This window comes from Manduca sexta, chromosome 23, assembly GCF_014839805.1.
Source record: "Manduca sexta isolate Smith_Timp_Sample1 chromosome 23, JHU_Msex_v1.0, whole genome shotgun sequence".
In the NCBI taxonomy this organism is placed as follows: domain Eukaryota; kingdom Metazoa; phylum Arthropoda; class Insecta; order Lepidoptera; family Sphingidae; genus Manduca; species Manduca sexta.
Genome location: NC_051137.1, coordinates 1,922,206 through 1,947,668, shown reverse-complemented (window position 1 = coordinate 1,947,668; position 25,463 = coordinate 1,922,206). Strand labels below are relative to the sequence as shown.

Here is a 25,463-nt window from a genome sequence, read left to right as displayed (position 1 = left end):
TTCCTTTTATTATACAGGGTCACATTGACATTGCGTTAATAAATGAAACCACATACTAATTCTTCTTCAAAATGATATATTACAATGAGTAATTGAAATTGTATATGTAAAATAAGAAAACGTGATATTAAAACAATAAATATGAATAAAAAGTAATTTTACACGCCCTAATGCCACTACTACTACTTTAAGAGAATTCGTCGCCGCGGCAACATCATACTTTCAGTCAGCAATACACATACAGATACGCCATATTTGTATTAAACTACATATTGATAAAAAAGAAAAGTAAGTAAGATTTTTGATTAAAATATTCTTTATTCCTGGATGACTTTTGGCACAATGTTAGCAGCGCTAAAAATGAGTATGTGGTTTCAAATACTAATGCAATATCAAACGTGTAAACATTTATTTTGACGTTATCTTCAAATTATTTCCCCAATTCGATAACCAAGTTTCTTAATACATCTTTTCAGGTCAGGCATTCAGAAGCAAAGCTTGCACTAAAATATTTTTAAATACATAATTTAAAATTTAATTTGACCTAAAAATTACTTTAAAATTGAGGTAAAATTTTTCGCGCCAACTCCCTCACTGTTTCAGATACAACTTCGCTGAAGTGGCGAACGCCTTTAGTAACTTAGACGTAATTTCATTTACTTGTTCAAAAGCTTTGCAATTAACCTCATCCATCCGAGGTCAACGAACCTAGTATGTTATGAAATGCCTTTTACAACAGATTACATTATATTGGCAATTAGGTCACTTGAGGTTTAAAATCATCAGCGTGTTTATGCCAAAATAATCATGAATACTCAACCTTAAGCGAAAGACATAAAAATATCTTCCAATCAAATGTAATACAATATAACTGTTAATAAACAGACGGTCCTAACATAACCGCTCAGTCGCACCTGAAACTAGGTAGTATTAGTAAAATAACTACATTTGACCATTTAATATAATACCAGCCCAATATTATATAATATCCCACTGTTGGGCACGGGCCTCCTCTACTGAGAGGGATTAGGCCTTAGCCGGCCTATTGCTGATTGACAGAATTCACAAACAAACATACTTCAGAGTGTCACACATTTTCATCACGAATATCTCGGGAAAAACTTTATTTAGAAACCAGCCAGATATAATACTTTGAATTACATTTATTTTTTCATAAATAAATCAGTCATATATCTACTTGAATTCAAATTCAAATTCACAATATTTTGACCCTTCATGGTACCAACATAACAAAACTCATATACAAATAAACTTATTCTTAATTGCTTTACGCATACTCGTGAATACCTAACCTAATATCAGAAAAACAATATAATTTTTCTCTTTAAAAAAATTCTCTCACCTACCATATACCTCACATCGTTTCTAAACATTCCTACCGCTATAATAAGCGTACACGACTAGCGAAGTTGCAAAACGTGCTCCCGCCACACCACGTTGTTATTAAACCCGCTTTGCAGTTATGCCGCGAATTATTGTAAATACGTGCCAGGTTATAGACTCTTGAGTATTGTCTTTTGATACAATGCTTGTTATCTGTTTGATTTGTACCACAATACACCTAATAATATGATTATGTATTATATTTTTTAAGTATTAATGATAATATGGTCTACATTATGAATACCCAGGCAACACTCCGTCCGGCCCCACGATGTTTAATGTAATTAATCTTTTCGGGTTGATTAACGCCGGGTCGTAAGAAGGGTAAATACAATATATTTGCCCCCCTTGAAGCTGCTTTGTGGTAAAGAATGTATTTACTCCGGATAACCAAAAACAAAACTAAAAAAAGCATATCCAGGCACATCAGAAAATATAAGATCAAATCTAGAAACTATAACTCTCCGCCATTCAGAAAAAAATGAATCTGCGTATAAATATATCAACTAGATATATAAACAGAATTATTTGCGAAATAAAGGTAAATCTGTATTTAAAATGTTAAGAAAAAAGTGCAAATAAATCATTTTTAAAACACATTTCATTATACCTCGTCTAGTTGACTGACGTTACACTATAAAAATAATTTGTAAGTGTCTAGACGCCATCGAGACTGGTTCAAATTAAAATAAATTCACCGATGGACCTGTCGCGACAAACACGAAATAATCGAAGATATTCTGAAAAAAGATAATTTAGAAACGTAGTTCTTTAATGTATTTTGTTAGATTAATGTCACACCAAATATAAGGTTTTGATTGTTCATTTTACGAAATGATTACAATCATCAGCCGCTGGATGCCCATTGCTGAACATGAGCCTCCGCCAAAGATTTCCTATGTTTACGCGAATGTTAGACATTAAAATTAAACTACTTTTCGGATTCTATCGCGGTTTTTTAGAATCCGAAAAGTAGTTTAATTTTGATTTCCAGGTGGACCTATTGGAAGCGATTACAATCCTTGGTCCTGGAGAGTCATTAGTAGACGAAAAGAGAGAACTCGGGCCACACTGTTCGTCTACTAATGCGGCATAGTTGGGGGTAGACACATGTATGAAAAACTGGCTCAACTATGCGAGCTAAGCTAAATTTTATTTAGTTGGCTGTGGACAATCGGCTTAAACGACTGCTCAGACAACTTCATTATAATATATTTACACTGTAGTCAGTGGAACTACTGGACATATACAAAGACTTAACATCTCACGTATCAGGATGGCGAGCGTAGTGAAATACCAAATAATACTTTGTAATTCAAGGTGTTGGATGGTGTTTTTACTGTTTTTGGTCGGTCGTATCGCTTACCATCAGACGAAGGGCAAGCTCGTCTCACCATTCAAAGCAATAAAAATAAAAAAATAACTCCGCCAGTTCAAGTAAAAACACTGCATGGTACCGGACTCCACATATCACACTGAAACAAAATGACTATAATCTTTTTTCAGTTCAAACAAATACTCAATACTATCAAAATCGTTTAATAATTCATTGGCAACATTAACCCGTACTTCTTTAAATCAGCTAAACATTGGTTATAGATGATTTATAATAAAGGCTACTACAGTAATAGAAAGTTATATCCTTAAATTATTCATAACTTAAAAACATTGTGTAAATATTGAATTCCAAATTGATACAAAAATATCAAACTTTAAATGGTTAAGTATTTGACATCTCTAGTACCCATTAAAAAAATATCAAGCGTTATCGAGGATTGGAGTGTTTCAACTGGTATTATCTAGACTTGAGACGGGAGAACATAATGATCTTAGGATTTATCACTTAACGGCGAACGCAGACTACCGATTTCTGTCTGTTGATATTAAAAAAGCTATCTCATATCATCATCAGCCACGTTAATTTCATGGCTGAACATAGGTCTCCCCTAAAGACTTCCGGACGGACCAGCCAAAGCAACCTGCTCCCAGCATGTTCCTGAAACCTTTATAAAACCGTCTGTCCATCTTGTAGATGGACGTCCAATTCTGTGCTTGTCGGTACGTGGTCCCCACTCGTTTTTTTTTTATATACGGTCAATCCCAAACACTGGTCACAAATGAATGATTTTTTTAGTGCGCGGTAAAGTGACCACGCTGCATCTGATGGTAATTGGAGTAGGGTCCTATAGAATGTAGACTGACGAGAAATTATCACCCCTCGGTAGTTGACACAATCATGCCGGCCTGTTGGAACCGAATATATATAAGCTGATTCCGGAACGCCACGTTTTAACATCTTGTGTTAGGTCCAGCACTGACGGTAGGTTTCTCATATGGGCGAGTCCGCCTGGGTAGATGCTACCGAAATATGAAGTTCTGTCGCCAGGCAGCAGTGTGTAGTCACTGATTTCTCTAGGTCTGAAAAACATTGTGTCAGTGTAAAGCCAAGCATAGCCAAGAGGCAGCCAGTGTAACTACTGGACATAATGAGACTTAACATCTCACGGCTCAGGATGGCGAGCGCAGTCAAATACCAAACATTACTTTGCAATTCAAGGTGTTGGATGGTGTTACAAAGCAAACGGCAAGCTCGTCACGTCATATAAATCAATTTAAAAAAATACAATTACAACAAAATATAATAAGATTCTATAGGTCTCACCAATGTTTACATGAAGAACTCTGTAATTCAAAATTTGGATTATGTTGCTACTATTTATACATCATATAACCAACAGATGAATTAAGTATAATAAAAAAATTGTATTACACTCCATATCAAAAATAATGCCCTGTTTTCACTTTTAGTATTTTAGTAAAATAATGTCAATTGTCGCGTGCGTTTCTCGTATAAAAACTTAAAAGATTCTTTACCCGAATATTGTGACGTAAATATTATCTGTTTTATGATTAGATATAAAATATTTGAGCCATTTTTGGGGAATATCGCAATTTACAAAATATATTGTTTTAAGAAACTTTTAAACTTTACACGGTAGATAACAGTTTATTTAATATATTAAAGTTTAACAGAACGAAACGTTTTCATAATTTCGAAAAAATAAAGTTTAATATTAAATAAAAATTAGTTAAAGGGTTTCGAAAGCATTTAGAAGGAATAGGAATTACCATTTTTTGTATATAATTAATTGTGTATCTGTTTTCGGTTTCCATTTAATTCATTATATTCTATTGAATTGAAAGATCCGAATTAAGGTCTACAAAAAAAAACATAAAACATTTTACTTACATATCCTTTACCTTTCTGAAATTACCACTGGGACACAATACATGTATAATTCATCACCAGCATCCAGAATCACTAAAAGACCATATTTTACAACCTTTTTTTACATACACAAATATTTCCTCAGAGAGTATCCACAAATTAAAACTTCGCGGACACTTTGTAAAAAAATGATCTGTCATAACCCTTTTGCATTCAAGCCACGTTCGAATCAGGAAAATATTCCACTCACAGGGCCCCGAGGACCGGTCCTCACACCGATACCGTATCAAGAGGCTTGGCTCTGGAGGGTTAAAACTCTCTGTCTTCCCCTTCTTGTAGGGTTAAAAGGAACGCGAAAATAAAATTCTTTGAACCCAAAATGTGGGTAACTCAAAAAGATATTTTAGCAAGTTTTGTATTTGAATAGTATTGACTCAATTTTGTATTATGGTTACGGAAAAATTACGCTTTTTAAATTTATCAAAAAACCGAAATGTAAACATAAACTATGACGTCAGCGCTAATCTGTATGGGCGTGCGAGTGAGAAAAAAAATACCGAATAGGAATCTAACAAATTGATTTAATGCTATCGTTCCGATTAACTCAAAAGCATTCTATTTTTAAAACGTATATTTTTCGACAACAATAATTTACTACTTAATAAATAGCTTTAGTCCGCGGCTCCGACCGCTTGAAAAAGTTTTTCCAGCACAAAAGTCCACCTTTATACTTACTTAGGTTTAAACCGGCTTTTCCCAGGATAAAAAGCCTATAGTACTCAAGAGTAATATAGCTTCCTGTTAGTAAAAGAATTTGCAAAATCGGTTCAGTGTATCAATAAATTAGACTATAAAATACTCAAAAACATATCCTCTTTAATGCATTCAGTTCTAACATTTACAAAACATTATTACTAGTTCATTAACTGACAATAATATATCACACTTCAAAATAATTATTTATGTAACTGTCAATTGTTGAACTAATCAATTTAGTTGAAGCAATTACTGTCAATTAAGCAACTGTAGATTAGTTTAGCAATATATTTGAACGAACCGTCTAATATTCACAGAAGCAATATTGTACTTCTGCCAGCTTGCCTTTAAGTAAAATCTAATTATCATTAGAACGATTTGCAGACTACATTCCCGCATATAACTATATGTTGTGATGGGTTCCTTTTAGGAAAATTCAGCTTTCGCCATTACTATCTACAAAAATACTTTTACCAAAGACAAAAGCCAACCGGATTCAAAGTCTAGAATTTCCAAGACACCTGAATTTCGAAAACACCGAAGCGAAATGTAAGAAAGATAAGTTCCATTTAATGCAGGTGTAGATAAGCGTGTTGCGACACGTGTGTCGTGTCGGCCACTGAGCCGTGACGGGCGCGTCTCTTGCCCGAGCGACGGCGACATCTTGAGACCGATTCACAAATTATATATTTTGAATTTCACGTTTATTTTAATGCATCTATATATATATACTAGATTTGGCGTTCCGGACTCACTGTGTTCAACGGAATTGAACTGCAATCCATTCATGACTAGTATGGTCAATATTGACAGCTTGTGGTTGTGTACGGAGGTGGTCATGATATAAGACCTCGAGTCTAAGTGTAAGCCTGGATTTGAATGAAAAATGTTAGTCAAATAAGTAAAATTATTTGTTGTTCAAGTGAATAAATAAGTTATAACAGTGACGTTTTGGTTGCCATTTTAGTTCAGATTTTGAACAAATAGTTTATATGCACGTTCGTGTCTATAGAATTACGTCAATGTTTTGATGTGCATTTTTTATAGCATGCTCAAGTATGTATTGCAGAAGTTATCGACTTAAGGCGTTGAATAAAATAGATACAATAGAATTGTTTTGAATAGTAATTTCTTACGTTTAGGCGATAATTAGACATTGAAATAAAACATATTTTCCGATTTTGTTGCGGTTTTTTATGTTATATTTTTTTCCCGACTTTTCAATGACTGCAGCCTTCTGGTCACAAGGGGAACTGAGGAGTTGGTCATCCGAAAATTTAAAGTTACAAGTCCTCAGTCTCCCCCGTGACCATGAACAAATTGTTTTGGCTGAATTTCGCATTGCGTGTGCTATTTTTTATAACTTTGTATTTACTGCACTGTAATTAGAGATCTAACACAACACGACCTATTATTAAATACACGACGCGATAAGAAGCTTATATGTTGGTAAACGTAATGACTACCATTAATAGCAGTAACATTACTTGAACTTTGAACTACAACGCATTACAACCGATAGACATAAGAACCCGGCTATACCCGTTACACTTCTGCCTATCCCATCACAAAGGTGATCTTTTTTTATTGGTTTGAATTGCGAGACGAGCTTGGCGTTCGCCTGATGGTCAGGGATACGTCCGCCCATAAACAGTAGAAACACCATCCAACACCTTGAATTACAAAGTATTGTTTGGTATTCCACTGCGCTCGCCATCCTGAGACATGAGATGTTAAGTCTTAATATGTTTACTGGCTACAATGCCCTTTAAATCGGAACACAACAGTGACTACACACTGCTGCTTAGCGTTACAAATAGACATTGCGGTGATACCTACCAAGGCGAACTCTCACATATGAGAGACCTAACCCGTACAGTACCTTATAGTACTAAAGTTTACCGTACGGAATACTCCAGCAATTCCCGTTCTAATCCGCAAGGAACACATGTTTAGAACAATATAAATCCACAAAACATTGTTTAGCGCAACAATAAATGCGTTTCCAGTGAAACGGGTAACTGCTGGAATAGCTTTTCCAGCTATACGTTAACTGTAACTATTTGAACTCACTGAGAATTCACCTAGTTGTGGGTTTGGAATGTGGCTATTGGAAACGATCGCCGTGATTAGACAAGTTTTGTATATGAAATGGAACGATTAATATTTAAAAAAAAATGTTGTGATATGTAGATAATGTAACCGACTTCAGAAGACCATGAACCCAGTCCGTGACCATGAAGACTGCAAATCCGCGATGAAATCCGAAAAATAGTTTTATTTCTCCCGTTCCCAATGTCGTTTCCAACTCCCCTTCCAATCTTCCTATTTTTGGCCCAAAACTCCCACCATTGTAATATTTCAGCAACGTATCAAATAGCGGACCTCAGTCGCCCACCTTACCCGAAACCTCATTGTGAAACATATTACCTTTTTGACTCATTAGAAAAGAAAAACTGAACTGAAGACTGCCACAATGGCGTAGTTGCATTGCATGCGCGGTACGGCAGCTAGTCCTGGGTTCGAAGACCGAGACGGGAAAAGTTACATTTGGGTTTGTCAGCTCAGCATTGTTCCGAAGTCCGAAATTTGTGCCCGATATGGCTTCGAGCAAAGTGATATTTGGGAGTTTCTGCTCAATATCAACCCGGAGACTGGAATTCATGCCCGATGTGGCAATAGGCTCGCCCCCTATCACATCATAGCCGATTCCTTCATAGGGACGTATTTATAGCGAAGAGTGGGTGCCCTGGTTGCGCCTCTGCATACTTCTTCAGGGATAAATGCGTGATAGTGTATGAGTGAAAAAGAAAAAGAAAATCCCAACATGTTGCAAGTTCTGGAGAGACGAGAACTTACAGTAAGGGCTGACGTATTAGAAAGTGCATTAGTCGCTTGAGCAACTTTAATGCTCGTTGCCATAAACATTCCCAGCTGATATATTTACGGGCGAAGCAGATGAGTCGAGTCGCCATCGCTTGACCACTTAGAACGATTGCATCTTTAATAAGCGATTCATGAACGATTTGTACTGCTTTATTGTCATTGGTGCTTGTGAAGTGAGGTTTATGGGTTCAATTCTCGAGTCAAACTTGAAGTTTTTTTTTATTTGAATGAAAACGTATTATTTGGGATTGAAATTTGTAGTATGACAACCTATTAAATCATTGATAGAATACGTGACAGTGTAAATAACGCCTTCGGAGTTTATTAATTGGACTACACAGAAAGCTGGTTTGGCATTGGAAATATTTATTATTAGCAGAGGTCACATTACATCGAATGTAACAGTAAAACCATTTTTTTTCCATCGTTATGGAAACCATTATGACAAAAACAATATCAACCAGCTACATTGATATATATAAAACCTTCAACAATCATATTATGCCGACATTTGAATTTTTTATGAGTATTCAATAAAATTATCCGTTCCTAATGTAACTTTGATCAATCAATGTGCATTGAGTTGTTTTTGTTAATTAAGCGTTCGAGTCGATTTAAATGAAGTAGTTTTAAAACAAAATAAACGATGATTTTGTAATAACGTTGTGGTCTATGTCACAGTAACTAAATGAAATCTCCGTTTTGAATATTTTATTTATTCAAATAGATAGGTCTTACCAACGCTTTTTTACATTATTTTATATTTGAACCAAACCAACTCGCAAGTAATCACAACTTGTATTTACTTACATAAGGTTATTACTTTAAACTAATTAAACAATGTGTTGTAAAATAAAAGAAGAAATTATGAAAAATTAATATTGGGCGGCCCCAATTTACGAAGAAGTTCAAAAAAGAAGAAGAGGAAAATAAAGAAAACGTATTTTACCACCAGCAACAATGCCTGCTATATTCCTCCAGTAATATTAAATGCCTGTCGAGTCTACTACTAAGCTTCCCTTTATTATTAAGACCTTGCAACTTCAGCGTTAGAAGGAAAAAATTACAAGTCTTGCAAAATCCATCCTTGAGAATTAAGTACAAGCAGGCGATGGCCTAGTTGGAAGTGGAACGGACTGCCAAGACGAATGTTCACAGGTTTAAAACCCAAACACACTTCTGACTTTTCTAAATTTATGTGTGCATTCTTTGTGAATTATCGCTTACTTTAACAATGAAGGAAAACATAATGTGTTAACCTGCATACCTGAAAACTACTTTATAGGAATTTTGGGGTGCGAAGTCTACCAATCTGCACTAGGCCAGCGTGGTGGACTAAGGCTAATCCCTCTCAGAAGTACAGAAGGCCCGTGCCTAGCAGTGGGACAGTATATAATACAGGGCTGATATTATTAATATTGGGTACATATTTATTTACAACTAGTACAAAACTAAGGAAAACATTTCATATTCCCATTATGCGAATGAGGCGACCGCAATATAGCAGGCGAATTTACCTAACTTCATAATCTCAATTAGTTTTGTTCAGTAGTGAAGTCATTATGGTATCGTTATTAACGAGCCTCAGGGGAACGTGTGCGGGTTCGATGCTAAAATACGGAAGTAAGGTATTCAAATTGAGTTTTATTCTGATTATGTGTAAGATAACTCTTCGAATGTTAATTGTGAATATAAAGCTGCGATATTTTATTTTCGGGAAATGTGAATTTGATCTCAACATATCTTGCTAAACGGCTGATATCAGCAAAAAGTGTCATAATACATGATAAAACAACAAATAAAAAGCCAACGTCACGCGGTGTTCCCAGGCGGTCACCCATCCAAGTACTGACCGCGCCCGACGTTGCTTGACTTCGGTGATCGGACGAGAACCGGTGTTTTCAACGTGGTATGGACGTTGGCGAATGACAAGACATAGCGAGGGTTCTATATCATACTGTGACGTCATAATACATGATAAAACAAAAAATAAAAAGCCAACGTCACGCGGTGTTCCCAGGCGGTCACCCATCCAAGTACTGACCGCGCCCGACGTTGCTTGACTTCGGTGATCGGACGAGAACCGGTGTTTTCAACGTGGTATGGACGTTGGCGAATGACAAGACATAGCGAGGGTTCTATATCATACTGTGACGTCATAATACATGATAAAACAAAAAATAAAAAGCCAACGTCACGCGGTGTTCCCAGGCGGTCACCCATCCAAGTACTGACCGCGCCCGACGTTGCTTGACTTCGGTGATCGGACGAGAACCGGTGTTTTCAACGTGGTATGGACGTTGGCAACCGATGTACTCGTAACATAACGACAAGTCAACATCAGACCTATTTATGATCACATGAAACGCTATGTTACAAAAAAGCACGACGCCCCCGGGTGGACTCGAACCACCAACCTTTCGGTTAACAGCCGAACGCGCTAACCGATTGCGCCACGGAGGCTAGTGCTTACACATGCCGAAAATACTGTTTTACTATAACTAAGTAAGTACGTAAGTGTCCCACCACTGGGAACTAAGACCAGATTATTAAATAATTCAGCCCCGCAGGAGTTTGTAAAGGTGTAGCGCACCCACCTTTCACCATATGTATTCCGTTCCATGATGTGATTGGTAAACACGACGTATCACCTAAAATAAATAAAATCCATCAACAACAGATAAACTCAACCGAACTCAGTACTGTTACACGAACTACCAAAATGTAATTTAAACTTAAAATTCCGTTTTGTTTTAATCAAAGTTGAATGTTAAACACAGGTTGTGGCAACTTTAATTAAATTATAATGGATTCTACGTTATCTATCGTATTTTTGGTGAATTTTGAATTTGAAATGTGTCTTAGAGGAGATTGAAAATTCAGGAATTAAACGAGAATTTAGTTTATGTCTAATACTTTGAAAAGATAGAATGGCCAATAGAATGCTCGAGAATTATGAGAAGATGAATTATTCAAAATATCGTGAAAAGGGGGATATTATTAAATGATTCTTAGTTTATAAAAAGAATAATTATATCCTATTATTTTGCTATTTTTATTTCTTTTTATCGCATATGTACATGCAATCTATCTATCTATTGCTCTATGTTCTTTTCATTGTTGCCTTAGAAATAAAAAGTGCAACTTCTTCAATTCCATGATAAGAAAAAGTCACCACCAACACATACAAAATGACTGCGGCACACAAGCAACATGATTTAATACCCACTCACACTTATTTATACACCATCAAGAACCACAAGTATCCTCGATACAGACCTCTAATTTAAAACTTACAAGTCAACAAATGAGGGTAGTCGAAGTAACGGAGCAGTGCGGTCCGCACCGCGGCCGAAACCCATCAGTCTCGCTTCGACCGTCGGGGTGAGCGGACGCGCCGCGAGGAATTAAAAATTAACAGGCATACGGATGGATTTATGGGCCGTCTTGTTGTTTGGATGAGGTTATTCGTCTGCGTCGAAGTATGAAGGTCGGGACTAATTGCAGTAGGCTTTTTAGGTAGAACGATACGTTATTTATGGTCAAATGAAGCAATAAGTTAAATTACAACTTTCTATTTTACTACGTGCAGCGTTCATTTTGTTCATTTGTTTTCAAGGATTTTTAGTTTAGATTTTGTCATGTTGTTCAACCGAAAACAGAGTCAAATATTTTCACGACTCAAATCCTTTATCGAGACGGGTTCTATAGTTTTATTAGTTTCTATTATTTCGATTACCTACTATTTACCCTTTCTGACCAATCTTTACTTTTTTTTCACAATTCTAGTGTGGTCACGCACTTTTCAATTACTTCAATTCATTATTTCATGACATCAATTTATAAATACACATCAAAGAATTAAGTTAAATTAAAACAATAAAAAAAGCGGACGTTGCACAATGAAGCTCTGTATAAAATATTTGGTCATTAATTATTTAAGATATGCTTTGGGATAATTCTGACACTTGCATTTATTAAACGATCTCAACAAACAATCATTTTTTTGACGGGTGAAGGGTCACCTTTCATCGGTCAACATTCTATCTGGATTCTAGTACACTTACTATCACATGCCGTGGGGTTATTTTGTAATGCTCGAAAAAATATTGGAACGAACAGGATGTCTTGCAATCTTCGTCTTACGAGCACTTCTTTCTAATAAAATAATTAACATGTTATTGGTTCATTATAATGATAACTTCTTGCTTTATCTAACAAATGACTTAAAAGAAACTGATACATCTAAACCAACGTAAAATTTTCTAAGCGCTGCTGACCATAATGCTAGCTCGCATGGCTGAGAAAATTACACATAGAAAATAGCTTAGCTCACAGTCTACACGCAAGTATGAGAAAATATTTCAGTTAAGCGAGCTGAGACCGACTTAGCTTAGTTCTTTGTTTGTAACTGGCTCATTTATTTCAAGCCATTAACATTACCTATTATCTAAAATAGTTGTTTAATTTGCTATCGATCGTGATAATAGGCTGACTTTTTCTAGTAATATTTTTTTAGTTAATAGGCTCTCCCCCTGTCTGTAATTGAACTGAACAAAAATGGCAAAAAGAGTATGCTTTGGTTGCAACCTCTGTCTATTTAAAAAAGTTGTTTCACTGTTGGGAATTTTCTTCGATTCACTGCAACCTGTGACAAGACAGACCCTACAAGAGACCCATTCAACAACATTCAACAAACCCCCGTCCGTAATAGAACTGAACCCACATGGAGGATGCGTATGCTCTGGTTGCAACCTCTGTCTATCTAAAAAGGTGTTTTCACTGTTAAGATTTTTCTTCCGTTACCAATATAACCCGTAACAAGAAAGACTACAAACTCACTCGACAAAATAAAATATTGACTCATACTTAAAACCTTGATATATTTGTAAAAACAACGATTTGAACGTCTGAAGCGGCCAATTGGAGCGCACTCAACCTACCGCCGAAGAAAATTGGACGTAATCTGTAACGCCGCAGTTTCAGCTGAAATACGACCCAGCGGGATCGTAAGCGCTACAATCGACGCCCTCTATACTTTGTTACTCTGTTTTTGGTCATAGATTAGACGTTTAGATGTAGATACGGTAGAGAAGACAAGGTGGTAAATTAAAAGGATGGAGAAATAATTGAAGTTTTTATTTTAGAGCTTTTTGCTTGGAATAGTCAAAATATAAAAATAACAACCATAAAAATGAATACAGCCAGAAAAAATATTATTACGTCGCTGCCCTTAAATGATAAGGTGATATACGGATAGGAAGGAATTTTAGTAATATCACAGACCGTACGAAACATAGTTATAAAGTTTTTCTATAGGCTATTAAGGACGATTTGACTATTCTGTGAACCAATCGTATAAATCAGTTTAGTCAGTTCATTTATATCAAACAAAACTCTACCAATTGCAAGATGAGAAAATTTATTTTGTTTCGTGTATCCACCCGTGTTCTAGCCTCCGTGGCGCAATCGGTTAGCGCGTTCGGCTGTTAACCGAAAGGTTGGTGGTTCGAGTCCACCCGGGGGCGACGCGCTTTTTGTTACAATATATTACATCACATGACGTCACACTATTGACACAGAAGACTCGCTATGTTATGCCAGTCGCCAACGTCCATACCACGTTGAAAACACCGGTTCTCGTCCGATCACCGAAGTCAAGCAACGTCGGGCGCGGTCAGTACTTGGATGGGTGACCGCCTGGGAACACCGCGTGATGTTGGCTTTTGTTTGTTGTATCATTGTGATAAAAACTGTCATCTATTTACAACTGCCTACACATCAGTGAAGTGTCGCATCTCAAAACAAACCTAAATCTATGCTGAATGGCGCAAAACGGTTAATATTCATGACATTCTGCGGGCGGAGAGTGAAATTGGCTCACATTTTTTATGTCTACCGGCAATCCACTCGCGCACGGAACTTGGAACACTGGAACAACCTTCACTTAACATCTCCGCACTGTATTGACACTTCTGTGACTTCGGAATGGATATACTTTTATTTCCACCTTCAATCCAACGCGGAACTTGGAACAATAACATAGAACACTGTAATCTGTTTTACTCGGCCTTATATTCTGCTTATTCAGAACTATTTGTTAATAGTTGCTTTACACAAATTTATTTTTATCCATTTCCTTTTCACTAGTTAGTTTGCTCTGCGTTTTTTAATATATCAACTACTGTATATATTATAGGATAAATATCCAATGTTCAATTAATAGTATTGAAGGTTTATGTTAGTTTACATTGTGAATCGATTGACTTTATGTAGATATCATTATCACAAAGCAAACGATACACGGCATAGTGACCTTACTGCACCTGATGCTAAAATTGAGATGTAAATAGTTACGATTGACGATAGATGATTATCGCCAGTCGACACGATTATGCCGGACTTTTAAAACTGGATGAATACGGGATCCCGGAACTCGATATACTAACCTAAGCAACTATGGCGGATTTTATAACTTGTTTGGAGGTCGCTATTCCGCTAGATACAAATATTTTACCACCAACAAAAGCTGAACCATTTTGAATAAGGACAGACGTTTGAAACCCTTATTTTTAAACATTTTTACTTACTCTGTAGGCAACGGCTTGGCTGTGCCTCTGGCTAAGTCCATGCACAGCGGATGCTGCTTACCATCAGGCGGATCGCTTGCTCATTTAACTAGTAAAGCAATACCTTTAGATATATTTGTAGCTCTTAACCACTGCTCAGTTATTTCATAACCATTATTTAACTTTCCTGCCTTCTATAATAGCATTAGTTTACATTACCATCAAATTCTATTGGATATTAGTATATCCAAAATCCATCGTATCTATTGACGTTTCTGTTAGAGCGATCCGCTGTATATTTCAAGTTGATAGCATTCTCGTGTTATGTTGATCGTTGCATACTCGTATGTAAATTTTTGTGTATTTCTGTACATTTAGTAATGAGGGGAATAATAAAGTTTATTGAGGTTTTCAAGTACCATCTTCAATCTTGGAAAAAGAGGTATTTTCATACGTGCATTTCAAAGTGACCCCACTGCACCTGATAGTAAGTGGAGAGATGGCTAATAGAACTGACAAGGGATGATTACCCCCGGCAGTCGGCAACGCATGTACACAGGTAGAACCTGGAACGCGACAAGTCGAATAATCAGCAAAAAGCCAACATCACGCGGTGTTCCCAGGCGGTCACCCATCCAAGTACTGACCGCGCCCGACGTTGCTTGACTTCGGTGATCGGACGAGAACCGGTGTTTTCAACGTGGTATGGACGTTCGCGAATGACAAGACATAGCGCGTATTCTATATCATACTATGACGTCATAATATTATACGCTACCGCAAAATAAACAAAAAGCCAACGTCACGCGGTGTTCCCAGGCGGTCACCCATCCAAGTACTGACCGCGCCCGACGTTGCTTCACTTCGGTGATCGGACGAGAACCGGTGTTTTCAACGTGGTATGGACGTTGGCGGACGACATGACACAGCGAGTGTTCTATATCATACTGTGACGTCATAACACGTGATACTACAATAAACAAAAAGCCAACATCACGCGGTGTTCCCAGGCGGTCACCCATCCAAGTATTGACCGCGCCCGACGTTGCTAGACTTCGGTGATCGGACGAGAACCGGTGTTTTCAACGTGGTATGGACTTTGGCGAATGACAAGACACAGCGAGTGTTCTATATCATACTGTGACGTCATAATACATGATAAAACAACAAACAAAAAGCCAACATCACGCGGTGTTCCCAGGCGGTCACCCATCCAAGTACTGACCGCGCCCGACGTTGCTAGACTTCGGTGATCGGACGAGAACCGGTGTTTTCAACGTGGTATGGACTTTGGCGAATGACAAGACACAGCGAGTGTTCTATATCATACTGTGACGTCATAATACATGATAAAACAACAAACAAAAAGCCAACAATCACGCGGTGTTCCCAGGCGGTCACCCATCCAAGTACTGACCGCGCCCGACGTTGCTTGACTTCGGTGATCGGACGAGAACCGGTGTTTTCAACGTGGTATGGACGTTCGCGAATGACAAGACATAGCGCGTATTCTATATCATACTATGACGTCATAATATTATACGCTACCGCAAAATAAACAAAAAGCCAACGTCACGCGGTGTTCCCAGGCGGTCACCCATCCAAGTACTGACCGCGCCCGACGTTGCTTGACTTCGGTGATCGGACGAGAACCGGTGCTTTCAACGTGGTATGGACGTTGGCGAATGACAAGACATAGCGAGTTTTCTAAAGCATTATTGGGACGTCATATAATTCGTAATGCTAACAAAAAGCGCGTCGCCCCCGGGTGGACTCGAACCACCAACCTTTCGGTTAACAGCCGAACGCGCTAACCGATTGCGCCACGGAGGCTAGGACACGAGTGGATACTTATAACGAAAATAGTCTATGGAACCATTAAAACACCAACTTAATTATAAGACATACTACAAGATGCAATAGAAATACTAATTATCTATTAATGCACTGTACTGTTGCCCAAATATTACTCGAGAAACAATAAACAAATAGAAATTGCAACATAATTGTTGATATCTCATGCTCTCCCAGTGACTGTCCTGAGACGAGGTTCGTGACCCATTAGTGGGTCGCCGTCAGCACGGACGCGAGTTTTTCAAGGGTTGCGGGCACCTAAAGCGTTCACCAGAAAGTCCGGTGTGTTTGTATAAGCCAGCCCTTGCCAGGCTAACAGACGTGGAGTCAAGTTAAAAAAAAAAAAAACAAAAGAAGTCAAATAAAAGAAAATGATGTTGTCTGCTTCGATCACCAGCCCTCTTAGAATATGACAAAAATCGCAACACAAGAATCCGTGTCGTTTCATTGTGATTGACGGGAAAAATAACATGTGACATAACAAACATTAAAAAAAATCTTAACATAGTTTAATTTGATGATACACTTATATCAGTTAAATCGGTTTTAAAAACACAACTACTGAACTGCTTTAAAAATAATCTATTGGTCCAATGGTTGAATTTCCTTCCATATAAAAATATTTTTGCATATCGCTTAATAAATGACTAAGTTGTGAGATATCAAACAGAAAAAAATAGGTATCAAATTCTGCCGTAGTAATCGAGTGAGCAGGAAGTCAAAGGCGGCCAATTATTATATTTATTACTAACTAGTTGACCCGACAGATGTTACCCTGTCTTAACTATGTATGCACGCGCGCATTCTATCGATCGCTGACAGTTATTTCAAACCACTGACATATAAAATTAATATTGTCGTTAATTTTTCTTAAATTTTCTAATTTTCCGCGCAATCTTTTGAAATTTTTCTTTCATAAGAACATTCTCCTGACAACAAACACAGCAAAATAAAATAGTGCAATCGGGCCAGCCGTTCACGCGTGACGGCGTGACCAAGGAAAATAGGGATTCATTTAAATATTTGGATTGTACATTAATCGAACTTTCTTCGTATCTAGGTATCATAAATCTACGTAAATTAGAAATGCATTTTCTTGATAAACAGCAGTAAGAACGATAAGATAATCTAGTTAACCATGTAATAAAGCAGAACCGCCTTTCTGACTTACTACCCTGCCGATTATCACGATAGAATTGACAACCTCCTACTTTTTTAAGTCGGCAAAAAACGACGCAGACATTCATATTCTAGGGGTAGATTAACTCTTATCTATCTTCCGACCTTAATAGATTTAAATCCTATCCAATCAAGCAAAAAATATATCGAGTACTCAAACCGGAGTACAAGTGGGCAATTTTATTTAAAAAAATACGTGGAAATTTTAAATCCGGCATAGGCAGAGATAGCGTCGGTAAAATCTAAACAAAATCTGTCAATCACACGGTACGTACGTACGCGATTTCGACGCAAACGACATAAAACATTCCGTTTTCGGTACAACCGCTCGAAATGGGAAACAAGCGACGAGCGTTAGTGGTGTGGAATCCTTGCTCTCCTGCCTTTATCACAGTCCACAGTGCGGTTTTATGTTATTGATGCAAGTAACAAACGATGGAGAACGTTGAGTATCTGGAGGCGTTTACCCTCGACTGAGTGGAGTTCTTGCAATATAATTTACATGAAATTGTACAACAGATATCTTTGATGCACCTACCGTTCATTTCTGTTCCACCCTAAGGTGAACTGGGGAAGAATGCCTACGGCATTAAGTCCGCCTAAGTACAATTTTTTATTGTACATGAAGTGCAAATAAATAGTTTAAAAAATAAAATGACGTATGATAAATGATAGCTGTACTTAAATAAAAATAATTACAAAAAAACAATAGAATAATAATAATTCTCAATAAATAATAATTATTTGTTAATGTAAAGTTTATTCATTCACTAAAAATATAGTAAAATATTTACATTGAATATGATTGTTGCAAAATAATAATGAATTCCTGTGTTGTTTATATGCCATTGAAATTGTAATTGTTTCAATTTCAATAATTCAATTCTGTAACTTTTGTAGAAAGGTATAAAAGGTTTTTTTTTTTATTTTATCTTATTTATTTTCAATATAGCAACACTATATTATAATTTTGGTAATATTGTTATATAGTATTGCTACTATCATAGCCGTAATAGTACATTTAAAGGTATTAAGTTAGCAAATGTTTTACGTGTGTAGAAACAAAAATAAAAACTCTCAAAGCAAGAATTTAGAATGCAACACAAGCTAAATATCCAAAAACTTCATTAAACCCTTCAAACCCTATCGAGGTATATTAAAAATCGCTTCCGCTTCATCTCCCGCTACAGCCCGTGCCACAGATGGAGGCTTACGCAGAGACCGCGCAAAGTCGGAACGCGCCGGACGCGCATAACGAATGTCCAAACACCGAATAGCTGATGAACAATTTGCATACGTGAATCGCTATACAGCATTGTGACCATCAAGTAGGTGCGTGTAACGGGATATTTCCATTTGAGTCCACTTGTGTTACGATTCCAAAGGCTCAGACCAACAACGAGTCCTGGCCTCCGAAATGTAATATCTTCACTTCTTATTGTCTGCAATCACTTACCAATCATTGGGTTGGAGGTTGCGGAGATTCTACGATAGCTTGATTGAACGACCGAATAATGTTTACTAAGTCATCTTTAACTATTTTTATCATCTCTATCCAATGGTTGTCTGGTAGAGATCGCCTCGAGCGATAACACCGCCATTACGACCGATGTTTTAATCATTTCCATCGTCTGTATACAAATTTGACTTGTTTCTTATATTTACGGTGTACAATAAAGTTTTAAATAAATAAATAAATTAAGTCTCTCGTATGCGAGTCGGTTTATTGCAAGTTTTATAGTGTTTCGGTTTCGGGAGGTAGTATTATTAATTGGCATTGGTGACGAGCCTAGTGCGTCGACTGAGAGGGTTAGTGAGTCATTGAATGAAACCATTTTGTCGCGGTTTTTTATATAATGATCTTTAGACGTTTCAGCAAAATTTAAATTTAGTGAGTCTTCGAAGTTTTAGATAGTGTTCTTTTAGTTTATAGATAACCATAACATTCATTATCACGCAAATAAAGACTAGGGGATTAATTAAATACAACGGTACTATTTTGATCGTATAATATCTAATATAAAAATAAGAATAAAATATTACTTAAACACGAAATCATGGTCACTGCAGTGTAGAGAGGCGGCTGGTACGTTTTCATTGATTGAAATGTCCTGCGTTCGGACGCACCACGAATATTGTTTACACCAGAAAAAAATCTAGGATAAAATCCGACTAACTTCAAAAATTTTGAGGAAAACAATACGTCTCATGTTTTATTTCAGAAGTTTGATCCCGGATTGAGTGATATCCCGAGGGATCAAGCCGTAAAATATAAGCCCATTACGTTACATCAGATTAAATAACCAAGGGGATTTTTGGGATTTTGTGGGATTTTCGTTAATGTTAAGAACTCAGGGTTATGTGGGTTCACACTTCACACTATTTGGGAAGTGAAAATTATTTATGTAACCTTTGGAAGTGTCTGTGGACTGTGACATAATGACATAATATTAAATATTAATTTATTATAGTTTTTTTTTTTTTTTGTAGACGTCCCTGCATCCAACACCGGAGGAAACCTGCGAATGAGATACTGGAATCTCCCGGCATAACGACTGCAGGTACTGGTGAAGAGTGGGTATGGGAATAGGAGATCGAAGTTTGGAGGAAATATGGATTTTTTTGGCTAGTCGGAGCAGTATAGGAGGGGAAATGTTCGCGGGCCCTTTAGGCATCAATATGAAGTTTGAACCACGAGGTAGGTATACATACTGGATTGTGTGCCTAGGACTGCGGCAAATGATCTCCCGTGCATGGGCACGCATTAAGTGTGGAGACCTAGCGCACAGGGACATGGATGGTAAGGAAGTATGAGTGGCCATGCAGGGGGATTATTTAATGTAAATAATAATAAATAAAATAAAATGCTTTATTCACGTACGCGAACATAGTTGCACATATGATAAGTCCAGGTACATGAGAATATTTAATTATTACTTAATTAAATTAGCTTATATAGACAAAGACAATTTATATTGAAAATAAAATAAATGAAAAATATAGTAAACAAAGAAACCAGCTCGGGCCAACCCATCAGCCTGTTTTTATCCAGTTTCAAACAGGCCGGCATAATTGCGTCGACTGACGAGTCACCATCTCTCATCAGTATACACTATCCAGTGGCGAAGCGTCCATACAAGCCGATTCCCACCGGCTTCCCTTTTAGGTTTTCGGTGATACTAAACAATATATTTAATAGGCAAATATAAATTTACAACATATCAGACAATGGACAATAATTATAATAGCTTAACTTATTAATTATAATTGATAACTTAATAATGACATCTATCGGCCATTAGCCCGTTGTTTGTTAATTTAATCGATATCAATTACTTATTTTAAATGATGTTGGATGGCGCACCTTGTATTTAGTTCCCTAGAAATTCCGTTACCTAAGTGAAATTGTGACGCCACAGGCAAAGGTAACCCGCTGTCAAGCGGCTTAATGTCGTAGTATGTTTTTTAATATAGATGGCAGCACTTTCTATGACTTTCTATGCCAGTGTTTGTCGAAATCGCGCGGAAGATACGGGCAAAGGTAACCCGCTGGGCTATTACGTAAAATTCAGCAATCGACGAAACCATCGCAAAGCAAAAGCCAAGCCATAGCGATCAATTGCTAATTGTTTAAAATTTTGGTATCACGTAACTATTCGTTTGCTTATCGCTCGCTGTCCGCTCTGAGCGAATATAATGCAGTTTTTGCTGGAACACTAGCGCCAAAAACCATCAGAAGACAATCAATGGAACTATTTAACGTCAAACTTAAAACATCTGATTGTATTGTTACAAATAAATGGTAAACATTGCTTTTTGGTAATTCATCCCTGTGTTAATGAAAGTCATATTCGACACAGTCCACTCCAAATTTCAACAAAAATAATGAAGTGCGCCATAGAACAGTTAGTGAAACATTGAAACATGTGTTAAACATTGCTTTTTGGACAAGTAAGGATTGTTGAAAGTTAACAAGTAAAATAACTAAGCTTCCAATACTACTTCGTTAAAGAGATGATGGAATCAGATCTACTTTGGATTTTATACGGCATTGACGTATTTTAGAAACAAGGTAAGTCGTTACATTATAAAATTACAATAGATTAACTAGTAGTAAATAACTTCATGCACTTTTTGATAACTTTGTGCACATAAAATAAAACATTAGTAGTGTAAGGAGTACGCTGTTTCCCAGTGTTATGTCACATCATGACGAATTTAACAATAATTTGTTTTGATGTTTTAGGATATCAAGATGAACAGAGTGTCAAAAGATCAGCTTGAAGTTTTGTTGGAGTTTTTATAGTTCTTACAAGAACATCATTCTTTAGCCAAAGACATGCACTCGGCACCACATTCAAGAAAACTGTCGATAGTCAGTGGAAACATCTACCGATAAAGCTGAACTCTATTAGTTTAGGTTCTTCCAAAACTGGAGAGCATTTGAAACGGTAATATATTTTACTATAAGTATTTTTTTTATAACTATTTTCCAATAAGTAGTATGTATAATTAATGTTATGTGTATCTATTTTTAGTACTGGGCTGATATTTTATAAGAACAAAACCAGATTTGCTAAACATAGATGGAGTCTTCTGACTGACTGGCAGCGGTCTGAGTACACCGGAAAGATATTTCCGAGATGGACAAAAAATTCTGTCATTGGAGAACAGGCTCTGTTTGGGATGTAGAAAACAGAGTTCCAATATTGTAAACTTTACCATAAATATTATGTATATAAAAGAAAAAAAAAAGATTTTTATTTAATAACTAGCCTTGCCAACTTCACAACATGTCAAACATTTTTACTTTTTTTTAATTTTATGTTTTCTTGTGTAGTTCACATTAATAATAATCACATTGAAATATAGTATATTTCACTCAGGAATAATGTAGCTTTCTACTGGTAATAGAATTTAAAAAATGAATTCAGTATTTCCAGAATTAACTTACTGCTAACAATCTTATAAACTTAGATTTTCACACACTAATTTGAGTAATTAATTAAATAACATTTTTGTTTTTAAAATGTACATAGTGCTTACATGTATACAGTAGCATGTTTTATATAAATAAAAATGCCGTTTAGAATTTGATTAATAATTTAATACAAAAATTAAATTCAAATTATCTCCTAGTCAACTACAAACTTTGCACAATTCTGTGTTGTTGGCCCCTTAACAATGGGAGCTCCTCAGGCTCCCTATTATCAGATTGTGATGGAGCTGACACCTAGTTATTACTATCTTCTTCTATATCTTTATTTATATGCATCATGACTCACCCCACCAAATGATGCATCCACATTAATTATATTTGAATCACTGTCACATATCTGGAAACATAATAGATAATCTGATACATATGGTGATAATAAAATTAAATAATATTAGGTGTATGTATTAAATTTTTACTTACAACTTGAACATGTATACTGTGGTAATCCTTTCCATTAAAAAAATATTCAGCATGTTAATCAATGCAACCCACACAGCCAAATTTGTTTGAAAAATTGAAAGAAATGAAGTTTGTAAATTTTACTTTAAATTAAATACAATTTTATATAATTAGGACCATACCCATATATGTCATTATTTCTTTGCTGCCATGACTGAGGGAAACAAATATATCTCATCAAGATTTCTCTCGAATTTAGAGCTTTCATCACCTTATTTACTAAATTTGACACATTAGGTTGGCTCAGAACATGTGACTAGCTCATACCTGCAGGTTTTTGGTATGAGCCTATAGTGAAGGAGAGTACTGTTAGCATCTGTTATGGAAAATGTAATCGTAAAGACTATTAATTAATTTATTAGACAATGTATATAGGAACAGAAATACCAAAATAGCTTTACTCACTTTACCAGTGGCGAAGGGTGAAATTTTTCAAAAGGTAACCCGATGCAAAAAAACAATCGCCTTGGTTAATGTATCGCTGCCCTTTTTAACAGAAAACAAACACTAAGACAGTAATAAATAAACCTAAAAGGGAAGCCGATAGGAATCGGGTTGAATGGACGCTTCGCCACTGCACTTTACACTCAACACAAATTTCTCCTGCGTGTTTGCGACTTATAAGGCCTTAATTCATCGCACAATTCTTGGCATTTAATTATTAGGCAGATCCAAAGCTTCGGCATTATCTCGAAGATTGCGCCGCAAAGTAGATGTCTTACGCTTTTCTAGTTTCCCCATTCATAGCTTCTAACAATAAAAATGCACTAGCCATATCCAAATAGGCACAAATTGAAACAAAAACCCTTAATAATCAACTTAAAACTATTAATAAACAGCGTTACGAACTGAGCGATCAGCGAGCGATCGACCAACAATCACTGATTTACCATTTGCTATTTGACAGTTGTATTTGTTCGCTGATTGCTATTCGATCGCTCTTAAAACTCATACGTAATACCAAAATCTGCTGTGTCTATAGAGATTGAATGCTGTTTTACTTTACCGATTGTTCGACAGAGGCAGCACTGTGTTAAAAACCGTTTGCTTTGCTATCGCTTTGTTTTTGCTCTTAGGTAATACGAATTTGACGTTTTTAGCCATTTGAAAGCAAAAATTGTACAATTTTTGCGATCGCTTTGCTATTGCAAATTAGGTAATAGCCCTGCCGAGCTAGTTCGGCTTCACGTTAACCGACTTTGTATAGTTGTCGCTTTTTACGTCCTTCAAACGTCATAATTTATTATGCTACCAAGTTGCGGGGTTTGTAAATTGTTATATTCATTTTATTTTTTGATAGTTATGTGATATTTAGTTACCAGCGCTTTGTTTATTTAGAAACTACAAATAATAGTGTATTATAATGGAAATAACTACCTGTGATCAGTTTAATGTCTACCTTTACGTAAGTATATTATTAGTCGATGATTTCACATATTAGTATTTAGATGGTAAAATATTTGAAGAAGATCTGAAAGTTTTTGATTTTAGACACAAAATGTTTGTTAAAAGAAAATAAATATGATATTATACTGAATAAAAAGTAGCACCACGATACAATCAAAAGTTAACGAATAACCTTTCTTGATTATAATTTAAATTGATAATTATATAAGTTTATCATGTAGGTAGACTTAAACTGTTGGTCTGTTTGGCGATCGTGATACCTATTTCTATTACATTTATAGTTTTATTTTAAAAATAAATAGATACTTTTAGTGTAGTGTGGTTATAATTTTAATACTTACTTTTGTTACTGTTATAACTAATTAATAGGTAAGTACTTATATTTTGATTAATGGATCGAGAATTATCTTCGTTTATTGTTCGATTTTATGAATGTTTCAATTATTTACGCATAATAGGTAATTTAGTATGTATGTCAACGTTTGTTGATTTCGAATCAAGACTAATCCGTTGTTTTAGTTTTTGTTTGCCGATAAATTGCCCCGATATCTTAACTGACGCCAATTTTTTTTACACCGGGTTACCTTTTGAAAAATTTCACCCTTCGCCACTGACACTATCTGTACCCTACTCGACTTATCAAGTGCATTAGTGCCACTTTCCCATTCCCATATAAAAGAACGACTTAATCCCATAGGTACAACAAACGTTACACCTATTA

General features: G+C 36.2%; 2 long non-coding RNA genes and 13 other non-coding genes across 15 annotated transcripts; 3 read left to right on the top strand and 12 right to left on the bottom strand.

Annotated features, from left to right (window-relative positions):
- Window positions 1–10,079: 10,079 nt before the first annotated feature.
- LOC119190377 lies at window positions 10,080–10,198 on the bottom strand. The gene has a single exon (XR_005112890.1). It is a non-coding gene; the product is annotated as a 5S ribosomal RNA (ribosomal RNA).
- Window positions 10,199–10,270: 72 nt separating this feature from the next.
- Window positions 10,271–10,389, bottom strand: LOC119190369. Its single transcript, XR_005112883.1, has one exon. It is a non-coding gene; the product is annotated as a 5S ribosomal RNA (ribosomal RNA).
- A 72-nt stretch (window positions 10,390–10,461) lies between these two features.
- LOC115443942 lies at window positions 10,462–10,580 on the bottom strand. Its single transcript, XR_003938689.1, has one exon. It is a non-coding gene; the product is annotated as a 5S ribosomal RNA (ribosomal RNA).
- Window positions 10,581–10,664: 84 nt separating this feature from the next.
- Trnan-guu lies at window positions 10,665–10,738 on the bottom strand. Its single transcript has one exon. It is a non-coding gene; the product is annotated as a tRNA-Asn (tRNA).
- Window positions 10,739–13,729: 2,991 nt separating this feature from the next.
- On the top strand, window positions 13,730–13,803 carry Trnan-guu. Its single transcript has one exon. It is a non-coding gene; the product is annotated as a tRNA-Asn (tRNA).
- A 78-nt stretch (window positions 13,804–13,881) lies between these two features.
- LOC115443848 lies at window positions 13,882–14,000 on the top strand. The gene has a single exon (XR_003938663.1). It is a non-coding gene; the product is annotated as a 5S ribosomal RNA (ribosomal RNA).
- A 1,442-nt stretch (window positions 14,001–15,442) lies between these two features.
- Window positions 15,443–15,561, bottom strand: LOC115443873. Its single transcript, XR_003938668.1, has one exon. It is a non-coding gene; the product is annotated as a 5S ribosomal RNA (ribosomal RNA).
- Window positions 15,562–15,638: 77 nt separating this feature from the next.
- On the bottom strand, window positions 15,639–15,757 carry LOC119190347. The gene has a single exon (XR_005112864.1). It is a non-coding gene; the product is annotated as a 5S ribosomal RNA (ribosomal RNA).
- A 72-nt stretch (window positions 15,758–15,829) lies between these two features.
- Window positions 15,830–15,948, bottom strand: LOC119190378. The gene has a single exon (XR_005112891.1). It is a non-coding gene; the product is annotated as a 5S ribosomal RNA (ribosomal RNA).
- A 72-nt stretch (window positions 15,949–16,020) lies between these two features.
- LOC115443936 lies at window positions 16,021–16,139 on the bottom strand. Its single transcript, XR_003938688.2, has one exon. It is a non-coding gene; the product is annotated as a 5S ribosomal RNA (ribosomal RNA).
- Window positions 16,140–16,211: 72 nt separating this feature from the next.
- LOC115443921 lies at window positions 16,212–16,331 on the bottom strand. Its single transcript, XR_003938683.1, has one exon. It is a non-coding gene; the product is annotated as a 5S ribosomal RNA (ribosomal RNA).
- Window positions 16,332–16,408: 77 nt separating this feature from the next.
- On the bottom strand, window positions 16,409–16,527 carry LOC115443830. Its single transcript, XR_003938657.1, has one exon. It is a non-coding gene; the product is annotated as a 5S ribosomal RNA (ribosomal RNA).
- A 76-nt stretch (window positions 16,528–16,603) lies between these two features.
- Trnan-guu lies at window positions 16,604–16,677 on the bottom strand. The gene has a single exon. It is a non-coding gene; the product is annotated as a tRNA-Asn (tRNA).
- Window positions 16,678–21,425: 4,748 nt separating this feature from the next.
- Window positions 21,426–22,621, top strand: LOC115454182. Its single transcript, XR_003939642.2, has 3 exons — window positions 21,426–21,949; window positions 22,124–22,328; window positions 22,416–22,621. It is a non-coding gene; the product is annotated as an uncharacterized LOC115454182 (long non-coding RNA).
- Window positions 22,622–22,766: 145 nt separating this feature from the next.
- On the bottom strand, window positions 22,767–24,517 carry LOC115443815. The gene is made up of 2 exons (XR_003938653.2): window positions 23,297–24,517; window positions 22,767–23,213 (listed from the first exon to the last, which is right to left on the bottom strand). It is a non-coding gene; the product is annotated as an uncharacterized LOC115443815 (long non-coding RNA).
- Between the last annotated feature and the right edge of the window lie 946 nt (window positions 24,518–25,463).